Genomic DNA, 11951 nt, shown 5'->3' with positions numbered 1-11951 from the left:
TGGACGGCCGCCTTCTACCTGAGTCTCTTCTCTCTGTGAGTGTGTCTGTGTCCACGTGTCCCCCTTTTGTAAGGACATCATCTTGGAGTAGAGCCCGCCCTAAGGACCTCACTTTAACTATGACCTCTACAAAGACCTTGTCTCCAAACAAGGTCACACTCTGAGATACTCGGGGTTAGGACTTCAACATATGAATCCGGAAGCGCGGCCGCGCCGGCGCATCGAGGGGAAGCGGCAGCAGCCGCGATGGACGTGTGCCGCATGATCCGGCGCCCCAAGACCACCATCTTCACGGACGCCAGGGAATCGAGCGCCGTGTCTAAGCTGAAACGCGCCGTCGAGGGCATCCTCAAGCGGCCGCCGGAAGAGCAGCGGCTGTACTAAGACAACCGGCTTCCGGACGATGGCAAGACACCGGGCGAGTGTGGCTTCACCAGCCAGACGGCACAGCCTCGGGCCCCGGCCGCTGCGGGGCTAGCCTTCAGGGCACACGAAGCCTTTGAGGCCCTGCGCATCCAGCCCTTCTCCAGCGCACGCGAGCTTCTGGCTGTGACGAAGCCGCGGGACTCAGGAAGCCGCGCCAATGAACAACCTGTGCGGTGAGAGACCACTCCACTCCCCCCCGCAATAAAAGAGATTTGGGTGTCCCCCCCCAAAAAATATGAATTTGGGTGGGGGACACACTTCAGCCTAGAACAGGTGACTCTGAGCTCAGAGCAAGGATGGGACAGTGAGAGTGGCTGTGGAGAGCTTCCTGCCTGGTCCAGCCCGCGGGAGGGCAGACAGAAGCCCCCGGGGACTCAGGAAGCAGCAGCTCTTGGGGGACAAGAATGGGGCCGGCTTTCGGCTGCTGGCGCCTGGCTGAGACGCTGGGAGCCTCGAGCAGGGCCTGGCAAAGCCGGGCGGTACCAGCCAGGGATGCAGGCCCAGCTGGCTGGGCCGGAGAAGGCTTCCTGTGAAGTTGCAGCCTTTGAAACCTTGACTAATAAGGTTTTCTTCTCTTTCTAAGTTGAATGCGTCAGTAGCTTCATATAGGATCCCATCTGTCCGCTCCATTGCTGCCAGTCGGATTCTAGGCCCCTGGCCAATTAAAAAAACCAAACCAGCTTAGCATGAATCTGCTTGACAACTAGTTTTGTGAGTGTTCTGTTTTCCCTCGGTGGAAGAGAGGCCTCTTGACTGCCCTTCTGGGTCCTGCCTCCAGAATGAATCTAGGATCCTGCAGCCAAGGAGCCTGGATGGCGTTTGAATTAGTATCAGGAGGTGGAAAGCGAAAAGGAGATGGCTGTCAGCTAAATGCAAGGAAGGCGTTTTCTACCACGTTGCTCAAGGTTGGAACGGAGGACCCACAGCACTCTGGGCCTGTTTCAGGTTTAGCACTTGGTCCATGGTCGTGTGAGCTTTTCTTCACCTGGACGTCTCGCCCACGGGCCCCTTGAGCACAGTACTCGACGCTTGTCATTAATAATTAATAACTTGTCATTAATTGTGGGATGCTGAACAAGCGCCCAGGGAGGGAGCCAGGGCGTCACCAGGACTGGTCGCCTATGGGTGTTCAATCTCTTGGTGGGACCCTGGGAGGACATCCACATGGCAGCTGGCGGATGGCAGCGCCCTGGGATTCCCCAAGGCTGGACACGCTGCTGGAGGGGGTGTGTGTGGAGCGGTGGCAGCGGGCGGGTTGGGGCGGGGGGGAATGCTTGCTGCTGGGCCGTCACCTGACTTCTCTGTGAGAGGGTGTGTGCCTAAAGACGGGAGCTCAGGAGGGCAGGCGCCACCCAGAGGCCAGGCTCCAGCAAAGAGTAAGCAGAATCCCTCATGGGGGTCAGAAGAGTGGCTGCGAAAACCAGACGTCTTGCTCAGACAGAGCTCTCCCAGCAACAGAGAGACACGAAAGGGTCTGTGCCCGGCCCGCAGCTGAGCAGAGAAGGCCTCGGCTCCTGTGAGAGCGGGCGGCCCCCAGGAGCAGAGAGACAACATCTGTCAACAAAGGAAGCGGGCAGAGAACACTACACTGGGGGCCATTTCTGCAGGGGAGACACCTCGCAGGACAGTCGACTTGTTAATGTGCTCAACAAATCTCCAACAAACCCTGCTGTTTTTAGGACCCTCACCACATTCTATCAGAGCCCTGCCCTGCCCTCCAGCTGCCCTGGCCTGTGGTTCCCTGAATCCTCCATGTCCGTGACCCCTCACCACAGGGCCTTTGCACACACGGTTCCCTCTGCTCCAGGGCTCTCTCCTCCCCTCCCCCAGCTGCTGACCTCTGTCTTTTGATGCCGACATGATCAGATGTCAAATCGAGCCTTCCTTTCCTGCCTTCCCTGACTCCTAGGCCGGCCCAGGGCCCTTCGTCCTGGGTTCTCACCAAACCTCACCACTTTCCCTCAGAGCGGGACTCCCAGCTTGATGCCACACTCTGAATCACGTGCCATGTGCCCGCCTGGCTGTAGGATTCCTGGGAGAGGGGACGTTGTCTTACTTGGTCACTGTTTTATCCCCAGAGGCCAGCACAGGCTTGGCTCACAGCCTTTCTCAAAGGAAAGAGTGATGTCACCAGAGCAGGAGCCCGTGCTCCTTGGAGTGGCCAGAATTCCTGACAAGGGGGTTCAGTGGTTTAGAGAGTGTTCCTAGACCCGGCCCTGGGTTCAAATTTCCATTCTGCCACTGACTGACTTAGTGGTGGTTTCAGGTAAGTCAGGTAACCTCTCTCTCTGAGAGGTGGTGTCACCTGTTCCCTGAACAGGGCAGTGGGAGGAGTCAGGGCAGGACAAGGAGCCCTGGGTGCAGGGCCTGGCACGGGGCGGGCTTGGCTGGCGGTGGGGCCAGCGATTCTGCCGGTCCCTCTCTCGCTGCAGGCCTGCATGCTGTTTACTCTTGCCCCAGGGTGGGAGCAGGGGACCTCCTCTGGCTGCCCCGGAGCCATGCAAAGCGGCAGCTGCCCTGAGCTGGCCGGGCAGGCGGGGCCCTGTGGAGACCTGGAAGGCTCCGGGCTGCAGGCACAGTCGGTGGCAGTGGCTCCAGTCCAGCCCGATGACTCTGAGAGGAGCTACTGGCACTCACCACCGGCCCCTCTGCGTCCAGGGCCAGCGGAGCCTTTGGGAAGAACAAGGGGGGCTGGGCGCCCTGCAGGAAGCCGGCTACCTACGCCTGCCCGGACCCACTGCCCCGGGAGCCCATGGCTTCCCCAGAGCTGCTCAGACGCCAGGAGATGCCCAGCTGGGACGGAAGCCAGCAGCACAATCTCGAGGGGCTCACTTAACCTCTGGAGGCTCCGTTTCCTCATCTGTGGGTTGGGGGTGGAAATCCCTACTGTGCGCAATGAGAAGACATGCACAAAACTGCCTGGCACGAAACAGGTCCTTAATAGTCTCGGTTCCCGACTCTCAGCCCACAGCTTCCCTGCACTGTGCTCCTGTCCCCTCACCTCCATCCTAGAAGCAGGGTCCCTCTCTCTGGTCTTAGGAGAGGATCCCAATCCCCTTCCGATGGCAGAGTTCAGGCACAGAACGGCTTCTCCCCAGCAGGAGGCAGCGTTGATGAGAAAGACTTTGCCATTAGCCATGGGAACTGGGCAGTAACGGTGACATTTCAGGACTGGCTCTTGGGGCAAGAGATTTTTCAGGCTGAATGCGACGAATGAGGGGGTGGGAGGAGGGAGAGTGAGGAGGGGCTGGTGTCCCCCCAAGATAAGGCGTGAAATCCCAGCTTCTCCACTCCCTGGCTGTGTGACCTTGGATAAGCCTCTTGTCCTCTCTGAGCTTCCTCCTCTGTGAAATCTGGGTGGTAACTGGTGCCGATTCCTATCCCCCAGGACTGCTCTGAGGACCACATGGGCTCCATAGGTGAAGCCTTTAGGGTGGTGCCCGGCATGCGGCACGCCCTGCCCTTCCTAGTTGCTGCTGCTGCTGCTGTGCTTACTTTCTATTCCAGGAGCTGGCGGAGTGTTCGAAAAATTCATCAGCTCCAAAGCCTCGTCTCCCCAGCAGCAGCAGGAGGGCTACGGGAATACAGCTCGAGGCCTGGGGAGGGGCAGACATTTCCAGACTCCTACCAGCCTGGCTGCTTTGAGAAAATACCTAACTTTTTGACCTTGGACTGGCCAACCGTGCTCATGGCTGGACTGGCTTCTAGAGGGAGTGGAGGCCCAGCGAGGCCGAGGGACTCGGCCAAGGTCACTGTGCCCCAGAACCTATGTTTCTCCACAAGCCAAGCTGCCTTCTCCCGGTGCGGCTGGTGTTCCGGAGGGCCTGGCCGGTGAGAGCACTGGGGAGGGGGGAGCTCTGGACAGCCAGCATCTTGAGGCCATGGGACGGGTGGAATTTTCCAGGACCTGCCTGCAGGAGCAGCGACCCTGGCCAACCTGCCAGTCTGTGCAGAGCTCCTGGCACGGACCCAGAGGCAGCTTCCAAACATTCTTAGGCGGAGGGCACTGGGAGGTGGCCCAGGCTCCCCCGATACCCGGGAGGGGAGCCGCCTGTCTCTGCCCAGAAGGCGGAGGGGGAAGGCTGACCAGGGCCTGGCGTGGAGAGGGAGATGGCGAGGGCACAGCTGGGTGACAGGCATCTCTGTCCCTGTTTCCCCTTCCTACAGACAAGCAGAAGGGCAAGATGAGGAGGGAAAGCAGGGAGATGGAGAGGGGGAGGGGAAAGAGAGGCAAGGTAGGGGGGCCTCCTTGGCCATTAAGCAGGAGTGAGGGAGGTGGCCTGGCTGTGTCCCCATGGATGTCATCACACGCTGTCACGGCCCGGGAGCAGTGCTCTTCCCGTGAAATGGCCAGGGTTTCCTCCCCTCCCTCAATGCCATCTTCTTCTGGGGTTTGACACCATCCTGGTAGAAGCAGTAATTAGGAGACCAAGTGGCCACTATGGTGGCCACTCCAAGGGTCACACTCCTATGACCCTGTCCCAGGTGGGGCCCACCTCTCCTCCCCCAGGAAGCCCTCCTGGATTGCCCTCAGCTCCACTGAGCACCTTTACCCCTCTGGGCCCTGCCACACTCCAAGCAGTTGCCATGAGGCATATGGAGGGGTGGAGGGGTGGAGGGGGCGCGGGTCATTTCACATCCATGGAATAGTGGACCCTTCACAGTGAACCATCCGGTTCTGAGGGCCTGACGGTGTCCAAGCAGCTTCCCAAGTTCCCGGTCAGCATCCCGAGATGGACCAGTCTTTCCTCCGCGTGTGTCAGACACCCTGGGGGCAGGGAAGGAGGGGGAAGGGAGGAAGAGGCTGACTCTTTTTCTTAGGCTGATTTAGTGGCACGAATGATGCAAGATCGCCCTTCAGTACATTGAGTAAGGAAACAGCAATGCTGCCCCCCGTTTTTTCAGCACTTCTTACTTGCAGGGACCAGGCTAAGTGCCTCCTACGCATGCACCTCTGAGATGGGCCTGACACTGTCCCCGCCTTACAAAACAGAGGCCTGGGAGTGGCCCAGGGCCTCACAGCCATGGCAGGAACTGGCTCTTAGCCAACGGGGAGCGTTCGAAGCCAGATGAATGACCAGCGCCGCCCCTGAATTCATCCCCGTTTTAGAGACCAGAAAATAGAGGCCAGTGAGTTCAATGACCACCTCGAGGTATCACGGGTAATCGGGTAGATCTAGAGCCTGGGGTTCTTCCTCCTGACCGGGGATTGGCAGATATTTCACTGGCTGCCTGCCATGCGTCGATCTGGCTGCCTGGAGCCCTGGGCTAAGAAGGATTCAGAGGCCATGTTTGGACCCAGTGGGAAAGGGCACTGGGGTTGATTAGCAATGTCTGGCAAGGGTGTGGGCAGGGGAGCAGCGGCCTGCCTGTCACACGTTTTCCTGCTGGATTATACCCTGCTAGCCCTGAGCTGACGGACACCTTCTTACCCTGGCAGTCAAGAAGTCAATTTGATTTCCCTGGGGGCCTTACAGGCCCATCGGTCCTAGAGCTACAGTCTGGGGGCTTCATGGAGGGACTTAGGGGACTGTGACAGCCTTTGAGAACCTGAGCTGGCGCATCCACTGGGCATTAGCGGTGATGCCCTGGTGCCCAAGGCTTTCTGCACTTTGGGTTTAGCCTGAGCCACAGCAGGGAGAATGCTGGGGGTTTTAATAAACCTTGCCAGAGAACAGCTTTTGGAGCTGGTCTGTATTATCATAGAAGAACTGCCCTGGGATCTGAAGACGAGGAGGGCCATTCGGAATCTACTGCACCATTTTCATAAGAGCCAAATGAAATGCAAGCTCCAGCTGCCTTTGGCTCCCAAACCACGGCCTAGGGCTGCTTCTGCATCTCAATGCTGCAATAATAAATCTTCCTCCGTGAAGCGTGCAGAGGTGCATTTCCCCGACCCGCTGTGGGTGTTGGGAGGCAGTGCAGGTCCTTGCGACATCGAGGGTATATTACGTGTGTCAGAGAAAGGAAGGAACAAGTGTGCAAGTACGGCACTGGACCTGCTTAGCTGCGCTGACCATATTGGCCAAAAAGAGTTCGTCTCGGGAATCGGTTTTCCGCCTTCGTTTGTCCTACCTTACAGGGCTCAGGAAACGGGAGCTCACGGTCCTCATCCAGAGCAGAGGAATCTGGAAGTGGAAATGAACAGGAGAGTAAGAAAGGTCATGGTGATGGTAATCACAGTGACGTGCCAGGTGCCACGTGCCGGGGGCTGACCTCGTGCCAGGCTCTGTGCTAAGTGATTCAGGTTAATTTCGGCAACAGCCCCATCAATGGGTGGTGTTACTAGTCACAGATGAGGGGATGGAAGTCCAGAGAGGGTACGTGACTTGCCGGGGGGTCACACAGTCAGTAAGAGGCAGGGCTGGGATTATTGCTGCTGGCTTCTAAAGCTTCTGCTACTAGACGCATCTGTGGTGGGATTGGGCTGCCCTGGCTTTGGTGTGTAAGGCTATAGGGCCAGCCCCGGGTCAGGAGGGAGCTGGAGCCTCTATCCCAGGGGAGGTATAGGTGGGGGTCTTCCCAATTCCTTCCCTTGGTCCCTCTCGGACTCCTAGTCTTGGAACTGGACCCTGAGCCAGGGCTGGGTCTCACCCAGTAGGTTTTAGAACTTTCTGGACTGCCAGAACCTTTAGAATGTAGCAAAAAATGATGAGACTTTGATCCACTGGCTTGTTGGCATGAGTCTGGACTGCAGCTGGGAACAAATACATTCTACTGGAGGCCTCCAGGGACAAGGTGAAGGCACCTCAGAGGTCACCCAGGTCAGAGGTCACAATGTCAAATAAGGAAGAAGGCTCCTGGTGGGGTATGGTAAACCCAGAGCATGCCCCACCTTTTTTCCCCCCAGTTTTTGTTTGTTTGCCTTTAAGTATAACACACATAGAAAAGTGCCCAGAGCATACGTGAGTATGTGAATGAGTGCCCACGAGTGTATGAATTTACACACACTGGACGCCCGTGTAACCAGCACCCCAGAAGGCCCTTCCCATCTATGTGTGCATTTCTTGTAAGTGAAATCGTACAGCATGTCCTCTTTGTGTCTGGCCCGTATCACTCAAAATCATGCCTGGGAGATTCACCCATGTTGTTGCCTGTCATGGTAGATGACTCATTCTCATTGCTGTATAGTATTCTTTTGGGTGAGAATACGACATTTTACCCATGCTACTGTTGTTGGGCCTCTGGGTAATTATAAACATGCTATGAATGGTCTGAGGCATGTCTTTCCTGAACATGTTTATGCGTTTCTGGTTGGAGCAGAATTGCTGGGTCATTGGGTATGCGTATGTTCAGCTTTATTAGATTTGCCACACAGTTTTCCAAAGTGTTGTTCCAATCTACCTTCCACCAGCAATGCATGACAGCAGCAGTTCCACATCCTTGCCAACTTCTTGGTATTCTCCATCTTTTCATTTTAGCTGTTCCGGGGGGTGTGTAATGGGATCACACCATGGCTGCTCTTTGCATTTCCCCGATGGCCAGTGAGGTTGAGCCCCTTGTTATATGGTTATTGACCATTTTTCTGGGCCATGGTTCTGGCCCTTTTTTCTCCTGGTATGTTTGTCTTTTTCTTACTGGTTTATAGGCATGTTTTAAATACAAGTCCTTTTATTGCAAATAACTTCTATTCTGTGGATTACCTTTTCCTTCTCTTAGTAGGTTCTTCTGTTGAGTAGATAATCTTACAACAGTCCAATCTTTTAATTTTTTAAATTTATGGTTAGTGCTTTTTTTTTTTTTTTGCCATGCTTAAGACATCTTTGCCTATTCTGAGGTCACAGAGATGTATCCTCTAAATGCTTTATTGCTTTGCCTTTCACATGTAGAGCTGTGATCCGTGTGGAGTGTGTTTTTTGTAATTTGTGAGGTATGTTTTCGAGGTGACTTCCTTTCACCATTATCCTGTAGGGGTGCCCCTGCTGACTGTGTTGGGTGGGGGCGGGGGGAGCTTCTGTTTTTGGAATCTCTCTGTGTTCCGTTGGTCAGAATGTCTATCCTTGTGCCAATCCCATGCTGTCCTAATTACCACGGCCTCATAATAGGTGCCATCTTGCTCTGTTTTCAAGATCTTCTTGTTTGTTCTTGGCTCTTTGCTTTTCCATATAAAATTTTACATCAGCTTGTCAATTTCTACCAAAAAGAAACCCACGGGGATTTTGGTTGGCATTGCATTGAGTTTAGGTATTAATCAGGGGGAAAGCATATTTACAGCATTGTAGTTTTCCAATCCATGAACATAGTGTATTCCTCTATAACCTCATTAATTTCTCTCAATAACATTTTGTATGTTTCAGTGTAAAGGTCTTGGGTGTCTTCATGAGACTTCTTCCAACTTTCAAATTTACAGCTAATTCACAAGAATAAAATAATGGCAATTCTAAACCTTGCCCACCTGCCCTAAAGATATAGCTGTTCTGCCCCAGCTGAGTCAGCCTGTGGGAGAGGGGCCCATCATGGCCAGATGGTCTTCAATTTTGTTTTAAATCTTGGACTTTAAAAACCCTAGACTTTGGTGTGTGTGCAGGAAAGAGGTAGCTGTGCCATAGCAGGCCTGAGACAGCTACCCTTTGAAAGGCCTGCATGCAAGGTGGGTCTTGGACTGGCATCTGGGAACCTCGATTTTGGGAGAGTGCCCACCACTCCCTAATGTATAAGAGTGGCTCACTGTGCCCAAATTGTTGGTGCAAACCACATGGTTTGCGGGATCTAGTTCCCTGACTAGGGATCAAACCCGGGCCCCCTGCACTGGGAGCGTGGAGTCTTAACTGCTGGACCACCAGGGAAGTCCCGGGGAATCTGGATTTCTGGCACGTGCTGGGCAGAAGGTGGCTACGTTACCAGCTGCCAAGAAAAACTCTGGGTGCTGAGTCTCTAAGGAGCTTCCCTGGGGGACAACACTACAAGAGCATCCTGCATGACTCCACTGGGAGAAGACTCTTGGAAGCTTGCACCTGGCTTCCTCTGGATTTTGTCCCATCCGCCTTCCCCTTCGCTGATTTTGCTTTGTGCCCTTTTGCTGTAATAAGTCATAGCTGTGATACAACTATATGCTGAGTCCTGCCAGCCTTTCAGTGAATCACCTGTCCTGGGGGTGGCCTTGAGGACCCCCGACACAGAGGATCAGAGCTTGCTGCTCCTGGGCCAGGGCTGCTTCCAGGAGGGTGTAACTGGTGGGAGAAGAGGTAGGAGGAAGCAAGTTACATTTCACTTTCTGACGGGAGAATGTTTGCAATCTAACGCTGTGAGAAAAAGAAGTGGGTACAGAGCAGTCTGTACCACACGACATAATTTCATCTCATAAATAGGATGTCTCAGCATTAAAAAGTAAGGAAATCCTGACTCATGCTACAGCTTGGATGAACCTGGAGGATATTTTGCTACGTGAAACAAGCCAGACACAGAAGGACAAACACTGTATGATTCCAAGTGTGTGAGGTCCCTAGAGAAATCGAATCCACAGAGACAGGAAGTAGAATGGTGGTTGTCAGGGGCTGGGGGAGGGGAAACGGGGAATTAGTGTTTAATGGGGCAGAGTTTCAGTTTGGGGAGATGAAAAGGTCTGGAGATGGATGGTGGTGATGGCTGCACAGCAATGTGAATGTACTTAATGCCCCTGAACTGTACGCTTAAAAATGCTTAGAATGGTAAATTTTGTGCTATGTATATTTTACCACAGTAAAAAAAAAAAAAAAAAAAAAAAAAAAGAATGCAATAAAATAGGATGTCCCTGTGTTCACACGGTCACAGTCCTAGAAAGGCGCAGACCGACCCGCTCATTCACGGCCGTCACCTCCGGGTGAAGGGATTGTGGGAGATAGTTCTCTTTCTGCTTTTCTATTTCCCACTTTTTTTTTTTGCATGGGATATATATTGCTTTTTTAATGTGAAAAATTTCAAATACAGAGAAGCATGGAGAAAAATAAAACAAACATTTACGTACATATTACTTTTGTAATTTGGAAAAAAATTCTATTAACAATAAATACTATAAAGGGGAAAAAAAATCAATGTCCTCAACCAAACAGAAATACTGGAGGGGGCTTCCCTGGTGGCGCAGTGGTTAAGAATCTGCCTGCCAATGCAGGGGAGGCAGGTTCCAGCCCTGGTCTGGGAAGATCCCACATGCCGCGGAGCAACTAAGCCCGTGTGCCACAACTACGGAGCCTGCGCTCTAGAGCCTGCAAGCCACAGCTACTGAGCCCACGTGCCGCAGCTACTGAAGCTCGCGTGCCTAGAGCCCGTGCTCCGCAACAAGAGAAGCCACTGCAATGAGAAGCCCGTGCACCGCAATGAAGAGTAACCCCTCGCTCACCGCAACTAGAGAAAGCCCGCATGCAGCAACAAAGACCCAACAGCCAAAAATAAATAAATAAATAAATTTATTAAAAAAAAAAAAAAAGAAAGAAATATTGGAAAAATAAGGACAACCTACTTGTTTCGCAAAAACATCTCAAGCCATACTCCAATTGGAAAATACCCTGTGGAACGTGCCGGGGCCTCTTCTGAGGAACCCGTTTCTGGCCGGGCAGTGGCCACCGGGGTCACGATTGGGAGGATTGCGTGGATTCCTGGCCACCCAGACCTCCGACTCGGAATCCCTAGGGGCCCGGGTGCTGTACTGTAAAAATTCCAGGTGGTTCTGACGGTACACTGGGCTTGGGAACCCCTGTCTCTAGGTTCCTTGACGCTGCGTTTGCAAAGGCCTCTTTCACCTGCTGTGGCTCTATTCCTGTTTGGTTTGGATCCTGATCCGAGTGTGAACTGGGTCCTTAAAGCCTGTCTGTGGCCAGACCCCAGGAAGTGGCGCCATCACCCCCAGGGAGCCAAGTGGAAAAGATGGGATGTGCTAGAAGAATCCATCACCTCTAACAGCGATGGCCCAAGGTGCTCGCCCGTGGAGGGAAAGCGCCTCACCCCACATTGTCACTGGGATTCTACAGGGAGAGGGCGGGGCTCAGGCAGCCTGTGTGACCTGTCCAAGGTCATCCAGCTAGTGGGTCTGCAGGACTTGAGGGGTCAGGCTGACATGGAGGGAGCGGGTTGTGTCCCGTGGCCCTTGTCTCTGAGACGGCAGACCCTGGAGCACTCTTCCGAGGACCGCCCTCTCCCAGCCCCGGGACCCCGCTCTAGCTCTTCCCCACCTCCTGGAGAAACCTCTGGGGGCGACAGCAGTGGGGGGACCAGCAGAGGGACAGGCAGGGGCAGGTCCCGTCTCCCCACCCATACCCACTCCCCAAACCCCTCGCTCCAGCCCAGCTTCGCGGTGGAAGAGGTCTGCTCAGAATTCACAGCTGCTCAGGGGCTCATGAATTATGTACGGGCGCCAGATCAATCTGTCAGCGCCCTGTCAGAGAGGAATCAAAGGCCCCCGGCGGCGGGCCGGCAGCTCTCTCTGCGCGGAGGAGCAGCGACGTGGCTTTCGAGGCCCGCGGTGGGGCCGCCGTGAGAGCCCTCTGCCCGCGCCGGCGGAGCCCTGGGCGCTCTGCTCCCGCCCCTCCCCAGTGCCCCGTCTCTCTGTTTCT

General features: G+C 54.4%; 1 pseudogene; it reads left to right on the top strand.

Moving 5' to 3' along the window:
• Window positions 1–210: 210 nt before the first annotated feature.
• Window positions 211–603, top strand: LOC137770775 (elongin-B pseudogene; annotated as a pseudogene).
• Window positions 604–11951: the final 11348 nt, after the last annotated feature.

Source organism: Eschrichtius robustus, chromosome 10, assembly GCF_028021215.1.
Source record: "Eschrichtius robustus isolate mEscRob2 chromosome 10, mEscRob2.pri, whole genome shotgun sequence".
Classification (NCBI taxonomy): Eukaryota; Metazoa; Chordata; class Mammalia; order Artiodactyla; family Eschrichtiidae; genus Eschrichtius; species Eschrichtius robustus.
This window is presented reverse-complemented; position numbering and strand designations above follow the sequence as displayed.